The sequence below is a fragment of the Cavia porcellus genome, unplaced genomic scaffold (genome assembly GCF_034190915.1).
Source record: "Cavia porcellus strain 051 isolate PalLab524CR breed Dunkin Hartley unplaced genomic scaffold, mCavPor4.1 scaffold_32, whole genome shotgun sequence".
In the NCBI taxonomy this organism is placed as follows: Eukaryota; Metazoa; Chordata; class Mammalia; order Rodentia; family Caviidae; genus Cavia; species Cavia porcellus.
Window position 1 is genome coordinate 38,520,186 of NW_026947515.1, and position 23,595 is coordinate 38,543,780.

The 23,595-nt window shown below is 44.0% G+C and overlaps 1 protein-coding gene across 1 annotated transcript in view; it reads right to left on the reverse strand.

Moving 5' to 3' along the window:
• Ndel1 (nudE neurodevelopment protein 1 like 1) overlaps window positions 1-16,254 on the reverse strand; it is a 52,379-nt gene extending 36,125 nt beyond the window's left edge. Inside the window, exon 1 of the mRNA XM_013148723.3 lies at window positions 16,143-16,254. The gene's annotated coding sequence lies outside the window, so the exon portion shown is untranslated. The remainder of the gene's footprint in view (window positions 1-16,142) is intronic.
• Window positions 16,255-23,595: the final 7,341 nt, after the last annotated feature.

The window sequence follows — 23,595 nt, forward strand, 5'->3', positions numbered from 1 at the left end:
AAACATACACGAACATCCCAAGAGCTTCCCTGCTGACAGATTCCACACCTGGAAGGGGTAAAGGTTGATCAGTTGCCAGACAGCAAGTCTGGGTACAAGCCCACACTCTAGCTAGTGGACTTTAGCTTCCTCACACATGCACAAAAGTCGGCCTCCAGGCCTGCTATGAGATTCTGAGACAGTGCTTATTTAACTCTGTACTGAATTAGGTTGGTGAGATGCCTCAAAAATAAAAGGCTTGATACAGCCCAGTCTCTATGCCTTTGCCCAATATCGTTGTTATTTTGCTGAGCACTAAGAGCATAAGGGAAGCTGAGCCAAGGACACCCAAACACTGGCTGTGTTCTGCTGGACACGTCCACCTAGTGTCCCTTCACCACCTCCAGCCCTATTTGGCTAAACTTCACAGAAACCCTCTTTCTGCCTAGCTGACATTTCCAGAACAATCTCCATGTTTCCGCCAATGCTGCTGTCACTGTCCTGCTCCCTAAGAAATAAAGTCCGCGTCATCCGCCCTTAATTACCCCTCCTGCATCCTCATGAACTCACCACGCCTCAGTGACGCTGGCCTTCACAAATTCACTCATTTCACAATTCTTTTTCCTCCCTCCCCAAAGTCCGCTGTCTGTTCTTCCCTCCACAAACTTCTGTGTTTCCAATATCCTGTTCTAGCCACACAGAACCACTGGCACAATCTAAAATCCCAATGTGTACATAGCACCCATGACTCCAAATTTCGCTGGAAATCTCATTACGTTTGTGATAAAGTATAAACTATGCATTCAAGGCTCCCAAAGCAACCTCCGTGTTCCCAGACCACTTCTGCAGCCCGCGTCCTACAGGTCATCTGGTGGGGTCTAAGCACACTGCCCTGCGTCCCCCAGATGACCCACCGTTCCTCCCTAGACCTATCTTCATTATTCCTAGTGCTCTGTGCACCAAGCTGCTCTGCAAACCTGACTGTCCTCTCTGCCCCCTGCCTTTTGAAGTCTCCTTCATGGGTTGCCTCCTCCAGGAAGCCTTCTCTCACACCCAGAGCCCCAAAGCGAGCCGCAGGGGAGCCATCAGAGCTCACAAGACATTACTGAATGCAGTCTTGTGGCCCCTGGAGTTTCCAGTCTCTCCCAAGAAACCAAAATTCAGTTCCGGTACACATTGTCGTAGCATCTCCCTGGCAGCAGCATTTAGCAAACACTCATTGAATGTGCTTCAATGAAAGTGAAAGGGTGAACTGATGGCTTGGTGGCTAGAATTTCAAATACAATACGATGGACCTTTCTGGAAAATGTCTCAAACACTGAAAGAAAAAAGAGGTTTTTCACTGGTAAGAACACTTAATGTAGATGATGCCAGCTTACAAAGGAATTATGATTCATGTTATAGACAATTACACCTTTTCTCTAGCTCAGATCTTAAACTCAATTGATGGTATCTGTGTTCCCCAGTACAGCATTCTCTCTCTCTCTCTCTCTCTCTCTCTCTCTCTCTCTCTCTCTCTCTTTCTTTCTCTCTCTCTCTCTCTCTCTCTTTCTCTCTCTCTCTCTCTCTCTCTCTCTCTCTCTCTCTCCCCTCCCCGCTCCTCCTCCCCTTCTCCCCCTCCTTTGTCCTCTCCCTCTTCGTCTCCCTTTCCTGTCTCTCCTCTGTTTTTTTAGTACTAGGGGTGGAACCCAGGGTCTTCACTCTGAGCTACATTCCCAGCCCTTTTTTATTTTTTGAGACAGGATCTTGTAAAGCTGCTAGATTGCCAAGGCTGGACTCCAACGTGCGATCCCCCTGCCTCAGTCTTCCAGGTTACAGGGATGACTGACCAGTGCCACCATGCCCAGATCATCTTTTGTAACTAAACACTGCTAACAGCGCATGCTAAGCAAGCACCCTGCCACCAAGCTTCAGCTCCAGCTTGAGAAGTTTTGTTTGTTTGTTTCAGTACAGGGGATCCAACCCAGTGTCACTTACCACTGAACTACACCCCCAGCTTCCTTTTCCTTTTTTTAAAGTAAGTTCTCTGTAAATTGTCTTGGAAGGAGTTGAACTTGCAATCCTCCTTTCTTGTTCCTTCAGGACTGGCGTCACTGCAAGTTTGAGGCCAACTTGGGCTACACAGTAAGGCCAGTCTGAACTACATAGTAAGACTCTGTCTCAAAAAACAGAAAAGAAGAAAAAGAGAGGAGCAGACACCTTAAAGGGAGAAATATATTTTACCATTCCATCACAGTGCTGGCACAGAGCAGGCGCTCAGAAAATGTTGACTGATTGACTGGATGGATGGATGGTGCACACAATACAAAAGTCCTCAGCTAAACCATAAATTCTCCCTTCTAAATGTTTGTGGGGTTTTTGTTTGTCTCCAGTATCAAAGATTGAACTGAGCTACATGCCCAGATGCTTTTTTATCATTTATTTGAGGCAGGGTTCCATTAGGTGACTAAATTGCCCAGGCTGGGCTCAGACCCTAGTGGCCTCGGTTTACCCCTGGTTAAGGGCAAGAGCTCTTTCCTTCCTGGTACCAGCCATCAGGGCTCTCCTGGCAAGGGACTCATGGGTGGCAGCAGGTGGTACTCACAGACAGTGAGAAGGCTGGGAGGGGGCTGGGGGTCTTGGAACCTAAAACACCACACAGCCAATTCATCTCCAACACACTGCCTCAGCCTCCCAGAGTACTGGGATTACAGGCACGCACCCCCACCCTTCCAGTTTGAAGAGTGTCCAGTTCATATTTGATTCAGAAATGCTCTTCTAATTGACCCCTGGCCCTTTGCTCAGGCAGCCTAAGCATCCCAGCCTAGAATCTTTTTTTTCTTTTTTTTTTTCTTTTCTTTTTCAAGATCTAGTTAGCAGTACGCACACCCGATTTAATCTCACTCGTCATGAACAACTGAACCCTAAAGCACTCAGCAGTCACCGCTGGCAGCTAACCAGAGTATTTCTATAACACCCCACAGGGAAAGGAAGTTACACCTCTCACCTTTGTTACGTTCTTAATAACTTTCCAAATAAATGGCATTTACCAACTACCCCAAATAGCTCAGGCTCCAAAACCCCAGAGCCTCGATCAGAATTGTCCCTTGTTCCCAACGCCAGTAGGCTAAAGCCAGGGACACAGCTCAGCCGCTGTGTCAGTCACGAGGTAGTGGGTTCGATTGCTGGTACACTCTACCCACAAAAATAATTCCAGCAGGCTACAGTCCACCAAAAGGACAGGCGTGTGGTGTTTTAGGTTCCAGGACCCCCAGCCCCCTCCCCGCCCTTCTCACTGTCTGTCTGTGAGTACCACCTGCTGCCCCCCATGGGCCCCTTGCCGGGAGAGCCCTGATGGGTAGTACCAGGAAGGAAAGAGCTCTTGCCCTTAACCAGGGGTAAACCGAGGCCTCTAGTGTCCAGCCTTCACCCTCTATGACGGAACCTGTTTTTCTGCCACGCGTGTGGCAGCACAGATGCCCTGGAGCTTGTCCTGATTTCTCTCCCAGCAGCCTACCTGAGCCGCAGACCTCCTCCAGCCCTGGAACCTGGTGCTCTTCCTGGCTTCAGAGCCTCGGTTCTCCCCAGTCTCCATCTCCACCATCAGCTCTGGCTCCCACCCAGCCCCTGACAGTCACTTCCCACACCCCAGAACTGCCTCCCCTGGGAGAAGAGGCTAATTTGGTGAACACCTGGCAACCCCAGCATTGTTGACATCACACCTCCATAAACAATGTGACTGTCCCTGGGGAAAATGGTATCTGCTCACATTCCTTTACACAGACAAGGCGGCTCTGGGCCTGGGCGTACCTGCTCCCAAACCACACCAAGAAAGCCTGCAAAGGAATACAGTGCTTCTCACCAGCCTGAGCAGATAGTACCAGGCAATTTCAGCTTAATTCCAATTAGGGGAAAGCCAAGGAATCAAAGTTACTGAGACCAAAAGATGGTGTATTAAACCACTCAACAAATATTAATGAGGACCTAGCCCTGTTGTTAGCGCCAGGGATAAAGCAGTTAACAAAAAAAGGCACATCCCTCTCTTTCTAGACATTTTTTTTTATCAGTACCGGGAATCGAAATCGAACTCATGACTGCCTGCTTTGAAGGCAGGTGCTTATGCCACTGAGCTAAATCCTCAGCCCCTTCTGTTTCTTTCTTTCTTTTCTTCTTCTTCTTCTTTTTTTTTTTAACAAAGTCTTGTTATTGTTCAGGCTGGTCTTGAACTAGCAGTGATTTTTCTGCCTCAACCTCCCACATGCTGAGATGACTGGGTACCCTCACACCCAGCTCTTCCTGGAGGTCTTCTGACAAAGGAAGGAAAAAAAAAAGATACACAATAGACACAGAAACTTGAATATGTTAGGCAGTAATAAATACTAAGGAGAAAAAAGTCTTTACTATTTACACGGAAGGTGTTAGCAGTCATGACTTATATATCTCTAGCCCCAACGATGGCATGTAATAGGTACTTAACATTTGTTGAATGAATAAAAAAATTTCAATGGATGCTTTTAAGTTACGAATCATTTTCACTGTCCTCCCCTGCTACTTTCTGCCTCTTTTTCATCCATTCAGCAAATAACTTCTATAATTTAGAATTCTAATAATCTCTCATTTAAAAATCTACAAGAAGTAATTGACAAAAAATGTAGATGACTATCAAACCCATTCCACCCTGATGCTCATCAAACATATTCAAAGTAGAAGAGGAAAGAAGTGAGTCTATTGCTCATACAACCCATGAGATTTTAAAACGTGCAACTTCAAGACACAGCCAAGAGCATCTGTCCCCAACCGTGTAAAGTGCAGAGAGGCAGTGTCCCTGGCAGGCAGCTTAGCAACGTGCTCCAGTTTGGATGTAGAATCCCTCCCAAAGGCTCATGTGTGAAGGCTTGAAATTGGTGCTGTTTAGAGGTGGTAGAAACTTTAAATTTCAAAGCCTTGTTGGATGTCTAGGGTCACTGAGGGATGCACTGGAAGGTCACTACTGGACCCTGGTCTCTGGGCTTGTCTCCTTTTTTTCCTCTTGGTCCCAACTGTGAGGTGAGCAGTTTGCCATGCTATGAGCTCTTGCCTGCAGCAAGATGCCTAACAATAATGGATCTTGCCTACCATGGACTGAACCCTCCAAAGTATGAGCTGAAATAAACTTTTCTCTTCATGAGTTGCTTTTCTCAGGTTATTTGTTATAGTAACAGAAAGTTGACTAACCAAGTATTAAAAACTTTAAAATTGTCATCCTTCTGATTCAGCACTCCACTGATAGAAACTAAAGAAAAGTATAAGAGATATGTACAAATATTTACCTAATGGGATGTCCATCAAAGCATTTTTAGCAAACAGAAACCACCCAGGCTAAAGTATGGATAAGGTAGAATCATGTGATAGTGAATTCAGGTTCAAGGTCAGTCTGAATACATAGTGAGGCCTAATTTCAAAACATAAATAAATAGGGCTGGGGATACAGCTCAGCAGCACAAGTGCCTGCTGGCAACCATAAGTCCTGAGTTCAATTTCCGGTACAAAATAAATAAATATAAAAATAAAAAGCCAGCCTTTGCATCAAGAGGCTCCAGTAGAGCCTGGATTTTTGTGTCAGTGAAACTTTAATGGAAAGCTTTCTGATTTTGTGACTTGGGTCATAGGAACCCATTCCTTTTGTGATGACATCCTAATAGCTCAACCTGGTGGTATTTGTGGATGTAAAATTTCTACCTTACAATCTTTCCCACTTCAGATTTTTAACTGGTAACATAATGATATTAGGGGCATTTAACGGTAGAATGATCTGGAATGTCAACTATAACTAATCCAGAGTATAAGGATTATTTCTCTTTGGGTCACTTGTCTGACCCATCGTGGAAACACAAGGGGATCAATTCCCTGACTGTTTATGATATAGTTAGTAAGACAGAATAACAGTCTGTGAGATCCTAGAAGGAAGCGCACACTAGCTTTTGCCAATTTCTGTGTTATAAAATGTGAGCCTTGATATCTAGTCTGAAAATGACAAGAAGGCCTGGAGGTCTTTACCTGCTCAATATTAGCAGGCTGGGCTTTGTTCAGGAGTGTTCATAACCATGGAGACCAATTTCGACTCATAAATGCTGAATTATAGAAGTGAGACATCCCAGGTTTCATACTGATCACGGCAGAACATCCCTTCCATAAAAAGAAGTTATGTGTCCCTCTGGGGCAGAGCAGGCCAGGGACAGGAAAGACCTGGCTAAGCCCTGGGTACAGTTTTAGGGGAGAGCAGGGAACTACTTTCTCCAAGCCTTGTGCTATTTCCACAATTCTCTAAACATCATGTGTCAACAGGGTGGTTATTAAAGTCCTGATAACAAGATAGAAGGCGCAGTGTGGGAGCCAGAGGCCCAGACACTTAAGAAGGTGATCAAAGGGTGGCCAGGTCCACCCTCCACCTCCAGGGGAAGGGCCGGCAACACCCCTGCAGGGCACCCACCTCCAGTGTGAAAAGCCTGCCAGGACTCTTGCAGGAGGCCACTCCCTACGTCCGCTCAGGAACTCAGCGGATCATCATCTTGGTCAGATCGGATCCATCACTGGTCATTTTGCTCAAATCTCTGGGCTTCTGTTTCTTCATCTATGAAACCAGCAGGTTGGACCAGATGAGAACTGTTGACAGTGTCCGTGACTCAGAAGCCGTCCTGGCTGCCAGCCAGGAGCCATGCTGCTGGTTCAGACAGCCCTGCCTCTCCCGGCCAATCTGCCAAGCATGCCGACAGGTTTAGCTTCTCCTAGGTGGGTGAGGCTGAGTGACCAAGGACAGCTGTATTTGTGCCAATGTTCCTCGCTCTCCTCTGAGGAAGTTCTGGGCTTGTTAGAATGCACTACATCAAGCGCTCCTAACGTCCAGGGGATTCGTTTCCTGTGGCTGCCCTAACACCTTACCACAAACTTAGTGGTTTGAAACAACGCATTTATTTTCTTAATATTCTGGAGATTAGAAATCCAAAGAAAGCCGGATGTGGTGGCGCATGCCTGCAATCCCAGCACTCGGGAGGCTGAGGCAGGAGGATCGTTGCAAGTTTGAGGCCAACCGGGGCTACAAAGTGAGCTCATGGCTGGCCTGAACTGCAAAAAAAAAAAAAATTTTTTAAAGACCAAAAAAAAATTCCAAAGCAAGTCTTACAGAGCTAAGGTGAAGGTGTTGGCAGGGTTGGCTCCTCCCGAAGGCTCTAGAAGAATCCATTTCTTGCCTTTCCCAGCTTAGAGGCCACTGGCCCGGGTCATGGCTGTATCTATCCGATAGCTGCTCCCAGCCCGGTCTGCTGTCTCCGACCCTGATCTCTCTCCTGCCTTGCTTCCGTGGGAAACTTCCAGTCCCATGGGCCTCACCCAAATAATCTAGGCCACGAGGACGAACCTTCTAGGGCTTTCCATGATAACACACAGTCAGCTGTGGCACATGTGCCATAGGGTTACCGCCACTGATCATTTCATCACAAGGTCTTTACTTAATCTGCTCATCCCTGTAAAATAAGACATACATTCTGAAGGCTGGGGCGCAGATGTCTTTGGGGAGCTCTTCTGCCTCTCATTTCTGACATTCTGACTCCACCACCTGTACCATTCTTGCCATCTGCAAATCACCTCTAAATTGTTTTGAATTGACTCATCTTTCTGAAGATGGACTTAAACCCTGATTCTCCTCATCCTAAACAATCACATCTATTAAATCACGGAATAGACTGCTGGTTGTATTTCTCTGAAATTCCCTAAAATAAATATGTAACTATTAGGATTTCAAATGTTCATCTCTGTACCAGCCAAATCACTTTGCGAGGTCCCAGTAGTCCACAGACTATACCTGAGAGAGCCAAAAAATAGAATCCAGCCTCCTGATTTTACAAAAGGGCAATTTATCCAAGAAAGTACACCAGTAAGCCTTCAGCTGTACACACAGTTTCTGCTTCCTGCCTCCATGCTCATTAACCACACCTTGCAAGTAGCTCATCCCTTCTTATTAGCATCCCCTGCACTGATGATTCATGGCATATTATGGTCCTGCTGCACTCAGGATACCCAGAGTCTGTCTCCCTTTGCATTTGGAGAGTGAGGTTTAACCATTGCTTCCCCGTAACCAGCTGTGCATCTGACTTAGGTGTGCTCCGCAGTACATAGCTTACTTTCTTGGCCCACATCTGGACAGCAGCCACGCCCTGGGAAGACCAAGCTGGAAAGGGCGGTCAGCAGTGAGTGCTCACTGTGTACTGTGCCCCCTGGCATTCATCCCAGCTGCAGACTGAACTTGAAACTACTTTCAGAAGACAGAGTTCTTTCTATACATAGTAAGGGATGACATAATTACCCTCTTCTTACATAATTCTTGGCATGCAATAAAAATAGCTGTCATTTATTGGATACTTAGTAGCAGACAGATCTGTGATAAGTGCTTTATAAACACTCATAAAAAGGAACTCTTTGTGTCTCCACAAGTGACAAAGACTGTCTCAGAAGGGTTAAGCAACTTGTCCAAGGTCACACAGCTAGTGTGAATTCTAGGATGAATATGTTATTTTTATAATCCAAGACATAAAAATCATCAAAAACTTCAGACACAGCCACTAAGAAATGCTATTTTGTGTGTGTGTGTGTGTGTGTGTGTGTGGTACCAGGGATTGAACTCACAACCTCACGCTTGCCACGCAGGCACTTATGCCGCTGAGCTAAATCCTGGCCCCAGAAATGCTATTTTCTAATGCCTGTGTTTGAGTCTAAATGTACAAGAAAATAAAGAATCAACATAATCTCTTTGCAAGCCAGACATGTGTCCATGGCTGCAATCCATTTACTCAGGAAGCTGAGGCAGGAGGAACACCTTGAGTTTGATGCCATCCTGGGCTACATAGTGAGACCTTATCTCAAAAAATCAAAATAAATACATCAATCCATAAATTAATTAATTAAAAAATCTTTACAGAGCTGGCTGTGCATGAATAAGTTAATAATTCTCCTACCCCAGTAGAAAAATGAGCAATAGAAGGAAATAGGTGACCACAGAAGAAATACAAATATCCAATAAACACCTAATAAGGTTCTCAACCATGTCATTAATAACTTTAAAAATGTAATAAAAAGTATAATTGATATCTATATCATTATGCTTATAATTTAAACTACAAAAATAGGAGCCAGGGGCTAGGCTGCAGCCCCAGTTGGAGGGTACATGCTTAGCATATATAAGGCCCTGGGGTTCCAGCCTCAGCACCAAAATATATGCAGACTCTTTTTAACTTTAAAAATAAAAATGTGAGCCAGGCATGTGGCTCATGCCTGTAATCCCAGCACGCTGAAGGCTGAGGCAGGAGGATCGTTACAAGTTCGAGACCAGCCTGGGCTACAAAGTGAGCTCAAGGCCAGCCTGAACTGCATAGCCTGAGACCCTGTCTCAAAAAGACAAAAATAAAAAATAAAAATGTGAATTAAAATAATAGTGAGAGATCTCTGTTTGCCTGTCCCATGAGCAAAGTTTAAAACAACTAATAATAATCAGGGTGTAAAGAAGCCTATTTCTTCTTCTTTTTTTTTAGCTTTTTATCAGTACCAGGGATCGAACTCACGACCACCTGCTTGCAAGGCAGGTCCTTATGCTGCTGAGCTAAATCCCCAGCCCAGAAGCCTATTTCTTCTTAAAACTCCAGCAGGAATGGAATATTCCATAGCTGGCTCTCAGCTATGGCGATGGAGGAAGCACACGTTGCTGCACTCCCCCCTGAAACCGCATAGAGAGCACAAAAGGAGAACTATTTAAAACTCACGGAGCACTAACTTTTTGCTTTTGTCTTTTTTGAGACAGAGTCTTGCTGTGCAGTTCAGGCTGGCCTTGAGCTCACTTTGTAGCCCAGGCTGGTCTTGAACTTGCAAGAATCCTCCTGCCTCAGCCTCCCGAGTGCTGGGATTATAGGTGTGTGCCACTGAGGCTCATATGACACTAATTTTATCCTAAAAGTACAAAAACATGGAAGCAGCTCCCCTCCCTGGTAAGCGGCGGCGGCGGTGTGGCAGACTGCAGCCCTTCTGGGGGAGAACCACCACCAGCGTCTTCTGAGATCCGCACCATGTTGGCACTTAGGACGCTGGGAAACCAAGCAGCCAGCCTGCCTCCCTGCTAAGCAATAGTGAGCCTACTGGCCTAGAGTCAAACATCCCACTTCCCCTGCCCCCTTCCCCTGTCCCCCCATTAGCAAATGGGAGCCAGAGATCTGAGCATCTCCTGGGAGGCTGACCATAGCAAATAAGGGGGATTTCCTTCTACCATCTCTTTGAAGGCAAATATTTTTATTACTGTTTTGCTTTATTCTGATTAATGGTCCTGCTCTATTCAATATTCTGTTTTCATAAGTTCTATAATATTCTATATTTCATTTTATTTTGATACATGTGATTGAAAGAACAACTATTGTGAAGATAATGAAATATACTGTGATACCTATTATTGTTTAAAAAAAAAAGTACAGAAACATGGATCCGTCAAACTCATGTTTAACTATTTTGCTTAAATGGCTATGTTTTGACCTGCGCTGTTTTGTTGTTATGCCCTCTTTTATCTCAATCTCCTTTTTATTATCTACTTTTTCATTTTTATCCTTTTAATTAAGGGAAAAATAAATAAAAATAGCAGGATATATTATAGTAACCCACTTTGATTTCCTATTAACTTGATTTAAAGCCCTGTATTGCTCTCACCATCTTGTTTTGACTGATTTTCCTCTATTCTGTTTTGCTTGATAGTACCAGGTTCAAAAGTATAGGCAACAACTGTGCAGACAATAAGATTCATTATGACGTCCATTCTGGTTGACTATTATCTTCTTTTGAAGTCCTCTAATGTCTCCAATGTTTTGGTTTTATTGGTTTTGTTCTTTACTGTTTTGTTCAATTTTATTATAACTGATGATATAGGCAATTCTTTTTAAGATAGCAAGAGACATTATGGTAACCATTGTTGATCACCTTGTATTTTGTTTTTACATTATGTATTATGTCCATCCTTTTGATTTGACTGACTCTGTCCTATTATGTCACATTTGGTTTTACTCTCTTCAAAAAAAGTAATAAGAACAGTGGGAGTAATAAAACCCAAAATGTGTAATTGTCACTGTACAAAAGAGAGGAAAAGAAAGTGCTCTAAAGGTCATAACTGCATGTATATTTAAGTATATAAGATAGATAACTATATTACCGAGTTTTATTGGATCATTGAATACAACTGTTTGCAGTCTCACTGTTTGAATGTCCACTTTATATGCTTTAATTTTGTAACTTAAACAACTATTTCTGGGATGACAATATATAATCTATTAACTAATGATTTCCTACTGTTTATTTTTTCTGAAATTCTGTATAATTTGTGCCCTTTTTCTGTTTTTTTTTCTTTTTTCTCCTTAAATAAAATTTTAAAAAAACTCATGTTTATGCTCTAGAATATTTATATTGATTATTAATTTTAATTTTATGAGCTTTATTATATTAAACAATGAGTACTTAAGAAAAGCCACAAAAATAATTAATTTTTTAATATTTATTAAGGATTTATAAAAAAATCCAAATTTTCAACATTGACTGTTTTTTAGTGTACAAAGCCTAAAAAAATCAACACAAATACATTCTTACATGAACTACAATGAAAACACCAATAGAGCTCTAACAGAAATAAACTTTGCTTCAGCCATCCCACCAAGGATGGTCTTCACATAAGACACTGAACTCCCGTGCACATGTCACACTCACTTTGACAGCACGTGCACTTAGCTTTCCTTTCCTATATGGCAGGCTTGTCACCTCCCTTCTCTTCCTGCTTTGTCATGAGCAGGGATATCAGCCATCAGTGCAATAAAACATCAAACTTGTAATGAGTGCTTAAAATAGACCTCGACATTTTCACATCAGCCATGTACTTGCTTACAAAACCTAAACGATGCCATCAGAAGTAAAAATCTATGGCTGGGCATTGGGGTGACACACTCCTGTAATCCCAGCACTCGTGAGACTGGGGCAAGAGGATCGTTGTGAGTTCGAGACCATCCTGGACTACAAAGTGAGCTCATGGCCAGCCTGAGCTGCACAGCAAGACCTTGTCTCAAAACAACTAAGAAAAAAAAAGTAAAAATCTATGTGAACTGTAAGGGAAACGTGAATAAGGTCAACCACAGAAATAAGCCTTGCTTCAACTGTCACCCAGGAGGACAACGGTACGTTCCACGCACAAGGGCCAACCACACTGATAGCACAGGTGTTCTGCTTTCCTGTCCTTTCTGTTTGCCTGCTGTCACAGTCTGTCTTTGTGATGTTGCCTCTGCCTGTTCACCTGTCAGCTCACCAGTTGCTCACAATTTTTTATTTTTTTGCTTTTTGCGTAGATCGCTGGGCAGAAACATTTTGCTTTTCCTCCGCTGTAAACGATCTCTTATGAGCTCCAGTCCCAATCCTCTAAAAAATTTCTCTGCGATATTTTGTACTTATTTTCTTTGTAACTATCAAAACTATTTATGCTATTCATGTTTAAAATTGAGTGCAGCACAACCATTGGCCAATGCTTTGTGTTGCAGGTGACATCAGAGTTGCTGTATAAGTCAGCCACATTTACTCCACCTTTGATTTTGTTATAGAAAAACCTCAGTCTCAGGCTTCTGCTTTGCTGAGGTTTCCCTATCAATATTCCCCATCATGGTTAAATGCTGACCTCAGCAATACCAGTTCGTTTTCCTTTGCTATGTTTAAGGCTATTATTATACCTTTCTGGAACCCCAAAGCTGTACTATACAATGCTCTTTTTTGAAATTGCAGCATTTCAGTTGGAATTTCTGTTTTGTTCCTGGGCTAGTCAACTTGTGCTCTGTTGGCAAATTTAACATGAATAGGACACTGGTAAACTAATCGTCAGATGTCACATTCTGATTAGCTTGGAAGATGAAACATCTAAATTGAAAGCATAATAAGTCTGCACATCTACAAGGACATAAATGTTTATGCCACCTTTTGACCAACTGCACAAGCTGGCCTCAAACTCACAGCAACCACCCTTCCACTGCCCCCAGAGTGCTGGGATGACAGATGTGTGCCACCGCACCCAACCAAGACCACTTGTTAAAAATTCTAGTTGGAATAAAAATATTCACTTGAAAGATATGACCATAAAATTGAGAAAATCTCTCAAAAAGGAAGACAAACACCAGCTCTCCTAAGTGGAGATTAAAAATAAGACTATGAGAAGATAAACCCAAAATTCTACCACCAAATGCTAGGAATTCCAGAGAGAGAAAGAGAGAAACAAAAATCCAGAGGAAGAAATTATTTTTAAGATAATAACAAGAAATTTTCCACTGGGCACAGTGCCAGGTGACACAGTCCTAGAGTCCCAGCATTCCGGAAGGCTGAGGCAAGAGGATCAAAAGCTGAAGTCCGTCTCTGCCAACCTCATGACTTAGCAAGACTCTGTCTTGAAATAAAGCATCAAAGAGGCTGAGTACGTATCTCCATGCCAAGAAGGCCCTAGGTTCAGCTTTCAGTACCAGCTAAATAAATACTCAGAATTGAATAACATAAACATCCACATTGAAAGGGTCTCCTGGGGGCTGGGGATTTAGCTCAGCGGCATAAGCGCCTGCCTTGGAAGCAGGCAGTCGTGAGTTCGATTCCTGGTACCGATAAAAAGGAAAAAGACAAAAAATAAATAAATAAATAAATAGTTGTTGTTTAAAAAAAAAAATAGTCAAATTCACAGAAATGGAAACAGAAGTTGTCTAGGGATTGGGAAGAGGGGGAGTGGGGAGTCAGGGTCTCCGGGTCCTGGAGATGCTCTGTGACAGCCCCCGGCGCGGTGGATGCGGGGACACCACTCCACTGCGCGCACGGAAGGGCTGGGATGGAACACATATTTACCACGGTGAAAACTGAAAAGGCAAAAAGAGAAACTTAAAATAAAAAGTGGGATCCAGAAAAGAGAGGATTTACACACAAGAATGGAAAGGGAAATTCTAAGACCTGGAAAGGAGCCCACCAGTCCGAACCAGGGCATTAGCATTAGGAGCTCAGTGGGACAGCACCATGTGGCTGCGCAGAGCCCTGGGGTCTATCCTCCGCACTGGAGGGCAGAAAAGAACAAGGTAGTTAAGACAGACAGACAGACAGACAACAAAGGTAAGATACCGGAAGACTTTAAGTGGAAAGGGAGAATCTGACATTTTAAAAACTTTGTTTAGGTGTCTGTATTCCAAAAATGTTTATCTTCATGAGTAGAGTTGTGGAAAGGCTTTGTTTCTCTATTCTGTATCGTTCGAGTTTTATTAACTATCCAGTTATCCGGAAAAAATACAAAGTGTGATCAAAATATTCAGTGAATGTTTAAATGTAAAGTTGTGTTACAGGTCTGTGAGCCGGTTCCGGAGCCGAACGGTTCATTCTAGCTGAACAGAGCCACTTCAGGTAGCATAGTGACCCCAAGCCCCACACGGTTGCTAGAGCACGATGAATGGATGCAGCGCCCTTCATCTGGTCTGGTTATACCTAAGACTTTGCTTGTTAATGATCTTTTTATTTTTACAGAATCCCTTATTTTGCATATGAAGAAATCGAAGAAGAGGGAACGGCTGGATCATCCTGGCTCCAGAGTCAGGGTTTATATCAGCATCAGTTTGCTGTGCCGGAGAAGCCAATCCAAGCCCTTCTGCAGGCTGGTGAGCCCCCTACCACTGAGCTGTACTCTCGGCCATCAAAGGGTTTGCATTCTTTGGTTAAAGTAGAAATGTTTAAAAACTGTCTTGCTGTTTATTCATTGATGGAAGTAAAATAAATAAATAAATAAAACTTTCCCCTAAAGAACCGAGTACGGTGGCACCTGTAATCCCAGCACTCAGGAGGCTGAGGCAGGAGGCTCACTAAGAGTTCGAGGTCAACCTGGCCTACAAAGTGAGTTCTGGGCCAGACTGAACCACATGGTGAAACCCTGCCTCAAAAGACTCCCCCGCAATAAATAAATAAAATTGATTACAATAAAAGACCTATGACCATTAAACCCTCTGGATTAAAATGTACTCAGCCCACTGCTCTCCTGTTTTTCAAGACAGGGTCTTGCTATGTAATTCAGGCTTCCTTTGAACCTATAGGTAGCACAGACTAACCCAGAACTGGCATCCATCTGTCTGTCTGCCTCGGGTCCCTGAGTGTTGGGATTACAGATATGCTCCATGACACCCGGCTCATTCTGCCCCTTTCTGAAGCAGTCCAAAAGGCCTCTTTCATGTCTTTACAAGGTGTGATTTAAAAATACTGCGAATGCTACTGCCAGCCGTCATCCAACAAAAAGGTGTGCATAAAGGCATTCCAGCAAGTCCTCACCCACGCTGGTCACCAGAGCTGGCTCTTCCCCAAATCAAAGCAACCACGAAAGGTATTTGCCTTTGCACTGACTCAGCACAACAAGGCTGCCAAGGCAGCACAAGAAAAGACACTCACGAAAGAGCACTTCTAGAACTGCTTCAGAAGGCGGCAAGCGTGATGGGGTAAGTGTGTTTGACGTGACGCAGAGTCCTGGCAGGGATGCGGTTCATGGCGGTGTCTTTTACTGTACTAGATTTCTAAAATTAAGCTCTCACCATACTTTTTGTTCATATCCCATGTCCAGCTCCATTTAGAAACTAAAAGTAAACCCAAATCCTGAGGATGCGCTCCTGCGGTTTACAGAACACCCTCACAACTAGTGTCCTCCTTAAGTATCACAAAGATCTAATGACACACAGATGTCTCGCCATCTGTGGACAAGAAGACAGCTTGAAGGAAGCAACTGGCTCACAGCAATTCAGTAGTTGAGTCAAGAAGCCAACAGTCAGATCAGCAGGACTTCACTGTATTACACGGACCGAGTCTTTGTCCGGAAAAACCTGCCTGTATCCAAGAACCTCCCTCTGGAGAGACAGGATCTGAGCAGCCCAAGGAACACAAAACCAAGTCAAGGCGATCAGAATTTCTGGGTTAGTGTGGTCCACCACAGCTTCACACAGTGACCTCAGCCTCTGACAGTCTGCCACCATCAGGCAGAGAGATTGCTCAGATAGAAAGCCCCTATTCTTCTGTCCCCAGGTCATCCTTCCTCTGGCCCAGCCCTTCTCCAGGGAGCCCTCCACCCCTGCCCTTGACTCTCCACCATCCCAAGGCACCTGGTCGCCGTCCTCTGCCGGTCCGATCTGCAGCCGCACAGCAGCCCACGCTGAAACTTTAGCTGGAACAAAGCAGAAATCAACAGGAAGCGTGAGAATCACTGTCTGACACAAGACATGCAGGACAGGAAGTGGTTAGAGCCGGGAAGGCGGGGTCCTGCTGTCTCGAAATGAGGCAACCTTGCCAGCCAGGACGCTCTGCTGGGGTTGGGCAAGACCTCAGTGCTTGGGTAAGGGAAGGCTCCCAGCTGGAGCTCCGAGGCTCTCTGTCGGCCAGCTGCCACAGCTTGTGTACAAGCCTTCAGCAAAGTTTCTTTCTGTCCCCACTGTGCTGCCTCTTTGAGGACACAGAGGGGAAGAGCTGTCACTGATTAAGGAGTAGTGGTGAGCGGATGTCAGTGTTGGTTTTATCTCTGGGAGACCCAACACAGAACCTGGCACAGCAAAACTGTGGCTGGGCGTGTTGCTCAGTGGTAGGGAACTTGCCTAGCGTGGAGGGTTCTCGTGGGTTCTGTCGCCACAGGGAAGGAACAGAGAGACCGCTTGCCTCCGTGGTGGCTGCCCTTGTCCTGTGTCATTTAATCTTACCCAACAGATGAGGAACCGTTGGTAAGCACAACCAGTGGTAGCAAATGCAGAAGTGATTGGCTACGTTTACTTTGTGATTGAATAGTGGGTGAAACCATAAAATATCCAGGCACCGTGGTAGCTTGGAATCCCAGCTACTGAGACAGGAAAACCACCAAGCTTAAGGCCAGTCTAAGCAACTTAACAAGACCCTTTCTCAAAAATGAAAAGGGACAGACAAAAAAAAAAAAAATTAAAAAAAAAAAATCATAAGGGGCTGGGGATTTAGCTCAGTGGCATAAGCACCTGCCTTGCAAGCAGGCAGTCGTGAGTTCGATCCCTGGTACCGATAAAAAGGAAAAGGACAAAAAAAAAAAATAATAATAATTAAAAAAAAAAATAAATGAAAAGGGGCTGGGGATGTAGCTCAACAGTCTCTGAGTTCAATCTCAAAGACCACAAAATACATCCTCCTCAATTTCCACCTGCCAGGTGCAGCAAAACACAACAAAGTTTAAAAAGCAATGCCCTGTCTAAAGTTAAAAACAATTGAGGAACTATCAGTGCAGCCCTTCCTTGAGAGTTCCTTTGCTCAAGGCCTCCCTCTGCAGCCCAGGCTGGCCTCAAACTTGCAGCAATCCTCCTGCCTCAGCCTCCCAGTGTGGGGATTACAGGTGTGCACCAGCACCCTGGGCTTATCAGTTCATTCTTTATCTGAGAAGAAGTGTGCCGGGGATGACGCCAGAGAGCCGGAGGCAGGCCTGAGAGCTGCTTTTGATGGGACATAGGCAGAGCTGCAGGCTAAGCGGCTTCTTCCTTCAGGAGATGGGTGCAGGAGGGCTGGAGGACTTTGAGGCGGCTCTTCAGTCTGCAGCAGGCTCTGCCTTCTCACACCCTCCGAGGCTTCAGGGGATTACGCAAAAGAGGATGAGGTGCTCCAGGCTACTGTGGTCCTGTCCTCCAGCAAGGCTTTGCTGGAGCCTTCAGTCCTTCAGCTCCACTGCTGTTGGTTCCTCATCCCAGACCTGTGAGGCTGCTTTAAATCAGGGAAATGCTGGGCACAATAGGTGAGGTTTGTAATCACAGCAATTCTGGGGTGCTGAGGCGGGAGGATCACAAGTTCAAACTCAGCTCAGGCAACTTAGTGATTTAGCAAGACCCTGTCTCTGAATAAATAAAAAAAAAAAAATCTGGGGCTATAGCTCAGCTTGAAGTGCTGGATTGGGGAAAAGCCAGTGCCTCCCGAGAATCAGCCATGCTGGGGCTGGAAGGACCCACCAAGAAATCAACCAGCCAGCCCTTCTGCTAAGCCGCGCGAGCCGCATGGGTTCCCGCGTGAGAGAAGTCAGATAGAGCCTCCCACGAGCCTGCCAGTGCGGGCTGAGAATCAACACCATCCGCGTGTCCCCTCCACCTCCAGTACCGTGCACCCCTCCTTGCAGCCCATCCCGCAAGCAGCTGGGTGATTCAGAGGACGGGCTGAGTTGATAGCAACTAAGGCACATAAAGCAACTAAATGCTTGTATTGCTGGATTTTGCAGGCCTGGGGGCAGCGGTCTGAGCAGCTCTTGGGAGCATGACCATATGCAACATAGCAAATATGGGGGCTTTCCTTGTGTCTTGTCTTGGAAGTCCAATATTCTCTTCTGCTTTGTTCTGATTAATTGTTTTGCTTTACTCCATATTCTATCTTGATTGATTTTATTCTGTCTTGTTTTTGGCTTGATTTTTTGTGGAAGTTCTCTATGTGCTAAGCATTTTGCTAATTATTTTACCTATAATGCACTGCTTTCACCACAAGCATCTGTGTAAAGTGGAGGCTGTTACCATTCCCATTCTACAGATGAGGAAACCAAGACCCAGAGGAGGCCACACAACAGCCCAGGGTCACACAGTAAGTAGACTCATCCTAACTGGTGATGGCACATTTCTGTGAAAATTGTGCAGGGAGGAGCTTGGGTTTGGGTCTCTCTCACTTCTTGGTTGCAGAGACTAACAAGCCAAACACTGTCTTCAACTTTAGAGCCTCATTTGAGTATGAAGAGTTTGTGTAGAAGAGATTTTTTTTTTTTAAATCAGTACCGGGCATCGAACTCACGACCGCCTGCTTGCAAGGCAGGCGCTGATGCCGCTGAGCTAAATCCCCAGCCCCATAAGAGGGGTTTGTTATACATGCAATCAATCTCAGGCATCACTCCAGTCCTACAGAACCAGAATTTGCATTTTCATAAGAGAACCAGGTAAGGCGGGGCATGGTGGCACATACCTACGATCCCAGCACCCAGGAGGCTGAGGCAGGAGGATTGCAACTCCACAGGCCTCTTGGTCTGGAGGACTGAACCTCCAGAGAGCGCACAGAGCCAAAAATTAGGGCTCAGAGGTTCCTCCACATGCTCCCTGCTCAATTTCCACTTTCTAAGTATCGCTGCAGACGCTTGGGCCCAGCGCCTGGGTAGCAATGGCACGTCTAGAGCGCCACCTGCTGGAGATGGTTAGATATTCCTCACTCCTCTGGGCCCCAAGCAAGGCTCCTGAGTTTTAGGCGTCTCTAAGAAAATTTCTTGGTTCTTTCTAAAACGATTTATTTCCGTCCCTTCGGCATTCACCATTCGCTTTTCTTGTCACTGGTACAGATACCTCCTTACTCTCTAAGTAACCGTAACCGTGTTTGCTTAGGCCCCTGGCTTCAATTAAGTTCAACTCATCAGGCATGAGTCGAGTTCCTGCCGTACAAACACCAAATCCTCCACATTCTTCAGACTAGCGCCGAAGCAAGAGATCTCCCAGGCCCCTAGTGTCTGGATTAAGGGTAAAAGCACGAAATAAATATAGAAAAAAATGTTCAATATCACTGGTCGTTTGAGAAATGCAAATTAAAACAAAGCTGAGATTCCATCTCACTCCAGAAAGAATGGCCATCAATCAAGAAATCAACCCATGGGGCTGGGGATTTTTGCTCAGCGGCATAAGCGCCTGCCTTGCAAGCAGACAGTCGTGAGTTCAATCCCTGGTACTGATAAAAACGAAAAAGACCAAAAAAGAAAGAAAGAAAGAAAGAAGAGAAATCAACCAATAACAAATGCAGACCGGGCTGTGGGGAAAAGGAACCCTTCTCCACTTTTGGCAGGAGTGCAGACTGGTGCAACCCAGGTGGAAATCGGTGTGGAGATTCCTCAAAAAACTAGGACTAGAGGTTCCTTTCGACCCACCTATTCCCATTCTTGGTATCTGCCTGAATTAAAACCATCCTACTATAGCAGTTTATGCACTCTTATGTTTATAGCAGGACAGTTTGTAACAGTTAGATCTTATAAACAGTCCAAATGCCCATCAACTGATGAATGGATGAAAAAGACATTTTTTATACAGTAGAATATTACTTAGGCATAAAGAAGGATCGGCGTGAGCCATTTCTAGCTAAATAGATGCACTTTGAGACCATAATCTTAAGCAAAATAAATCAGACACACATAAATACCGCATTGTTTCTCTTGTATGAGAAAATGAAAATGTACATAAGGACTGAAATGTATAGATATTGTGAAGTAGGAAAAGAATGTTCAAATGGGAAGGGGAAAAGGGTAGGGAGAGAAAAAATAAGAAAAGATGGAAAAAATGGAAATAAGGTTTTTGTAAATAAGGAGGGGAAGCCAGGCGTGGTGGTGCACACCTGTAATCCCAGCACTCAGGAGGCTGAGGCAGGACGATCTTTGCGAGTTCCAGATCAATCTGGGCTTCAAAGTGAGCTCAAGGCCAACCTGACCTGCACAATGAGACAAAAATAAATAAGGAAATAAAATACACAGGTGAAGAGAGATTGAAGGTAAGGAAATGGGGGAAAACCAAGTTATATCATGTACAGGTACGAATTCCCTATGGTGAATGTGATCATCACGTATACCTAAAATGTATCAGTAAACTTCACTAATCCTAAAAAGGGTGAAGATTTAAAACTGTTCACTACCAAAAAGCATTTACATCACATAGGCAGATTCCCACTGACCTGTGTTTAGACCCATCTAATATCAGCAAGGTCCAGCAGCAAACTGAACAAAAGATACAGATGGGTCACAACAAAAGAAACACAAACAGAGATATTTTTAACAAATTTACCTGTTTTATACCTTTCTTACGTTCTCTTATAATCAGGCTTTTACAATGACGGCCTCCCATTGAGCTCTGCTTCTTTCTTTCTCCCAAATCCATTTTATTTGAAGGATAAAAAGAAAAAAAACTACAATAAAATTGCAAAACACGTCCATCGGGGACCCCTCTGGTACACCCACTGGACATGGTCATCCCCAGATCAGTCACCCCGAGCGTAAGAAGCTTCTGAATTATACATTCTTTTGCTGACCTTAGAAATGACATTTATCTCATTCTGTGCAGTCAATTCCTGGTATTTTCGCCCACATCCTTTTCATCTGTGATTCCTCCATCTCTCTGCTGCCACTGGGGCAGAAAGAAGGGAATCCCAACAGCATTGTTTTATTTGTAAACCTCGAGTGTCCCCCTAAGGCTTATGTGGGAAAGAATTGGCCCCAAGCTTGGTGCTGTTGTGAGGTGGTAAAGTCTAACAGGTGGAGCCCAGCGGCGGCCTGAGCTCCTGGGGACACAGTGAGAACGTGAGACCCTGCCCTCCTTCTTCCTCTCTCATTCCCAGCCGTGAGGCGGACAGTTCTGCTCCGCCATGTCCTCGCCAACGTAGGCCCAAAGCAATATGGATAGTCATGGGCTGACACGTCCCAAACTGGGAGCCTAAATAAACCTTCCTGCCCATTTGGTTCAGGCATGTGCTACAGTAGCAGAAGGCTGACTAATGCACACTGTAGTCCAGAATATTCCAGAGGATATTCCAGAATATTCCAGGATATTCCAGAATATTCCAGAATATTCCAGAATACTCCAGAAGAATATTATTCTCTGCAGAAAGTTCTAGACCGGCAGAATTTCCTTCAGCCCTTTAAAGATTATACCACAAGTCCCTTGTCTCCTAATTTCTGCCATGTATCTCATAAGCGAGCTATCGAGCATCATTATGGCTCTTGTAAAGATAACTGTATCTTCAGTTTTAGAAGTTTCACCACCATGAGTTTTTGTATTTATTTTGCTTGAAATGTGGAGTTCCTTTTATTTTCTTTCTTTGCTTTTTTTTTTTTTTTTGATGTGTAGTTTCTTAAATTTATGGTTTAATGCCTTTCATCAACATTGTAAAATTCGGTCATAAACTATTCAACTATTAGTGCCAACATGAAGTTCTTTTACTCAAGTGACTCTGATGAATGTATTAAGACATTTAAACCATGTCCCTCTGCTCTTATGCTGATTTCTGTGGTTTTAATCCTTTTTCTCCAATTCATACTTTAGACCGAATGTTTTCTACTGACCTGTCTTCTAATTCACTAATCTTGTCGTATTATATCAAATCTGCTGCTAAATTTGTATTTTTGTTTCAGTAATTGTTTATTTGTAGAACTTCCATTCAATTCTTTTTAAAAAGTTTCTAGCTCAACAAGAGGCATTATGGTAACCATTGTTGATCACCTTGTATTTTGTTTTCACATTATATATTATGTCCATCCTTTTGATTTGACTGACTCTGTCCTGGTATGTCACATTTGGTTTTACTTTCTTCAAAAAAAAAAAAGTAATAAGAACTGTGGGAGCAATAAAACCCAAAATGTGTAATTGTCATTGTACAAAAGAAAGGACAAGAAAGTTCTCTAAAAGATATAACTGCATGTATATTTAAGTGTATAAGATAGATAACCATATTACTGAGTTTTGTTGGATCATTGAACAAAACTGTTAGCAGTCTCACTGTTTGAAAGTCCCATCTATATGCTTTAATTTTGTAACTTCAACAACTATTTCCAAGATGACAATATATAATTAACTAGTGATTTCCTACTGTTTATTTTTTCTGAAATTCTGTATAACTTGTAGCCTTTTTCTGTTTTTTTCTCTTTTTTCTCCTTAAATAAAATTAAAAAAAAAAGTTTCTAGCTCTTCATCAATTTTCTTGAATTTGCTCAGAGTCTATGTGGGGGCCGGGGATATAGCTCAGAAGCATAGCACCTGCCTGGCAAGCACAAGGCCCTGATTTCAATTCCTGGTACCAAAAAAAGTCCATGTATGATAGTATCAGTATCTTCTTATCTAGATTTATAATTTTTTAAAAATAGATTCTGACTATGTAGCCCAGTGTGGTCTTGAACTCACAGCAACCCTCCTGCCTCAGCCACCCAAGTAGGTAGGATTTCAGTGTGCCATCATGCTGGGTTCTGTTTCTGTCATTTTTATTCTCTTAGGTTTCCTGGCATATTTGCTCATTTTAGTTAAATGCTAAATGCTGCATAGAATTAAAAATTATGGAAGCTCTAAGTAATGTTATTTTCCAGAAAATATTCGCATTTCTTTTTATTTCCCCAACACGGAAGGCTCGGATCACTCAATCCAATCAGGAACGGAGACTGCAGGCTCTGTGTGGCCCAGTCTATTTGTGGAGTTACCTTATTTCTAGATCCTAACCTTCCCAAGTCTCACCAAAATCCTAGAGTGTTTACCAGACTACATCAGAACACACACTTGGAATTTTGGATCCCCAATTCCTGGGGAAGGTCAAAAGCTATGCTCAGCAGTAGCTTTCTGTCCTGGGTGTGCCCTGTCCTCCTCCCAAACCTCCGCACAGGGAACAGGATTGGACAAATTCTGGGAGAGAAAACACGCAGCCAATGTGGGACTCACCCCTCCTTTCCTCAGGATCTTTTTTTGCTGTTGTTGTATCTTTGTTTTGTTGGCTTTTTGTTTAGGACAGGGTCTCCCTATGCAGTTCAGCCTGGCCTTGAACTCGGTATGTAGCGCAGGCTGGCCTTGAACTGGCCGC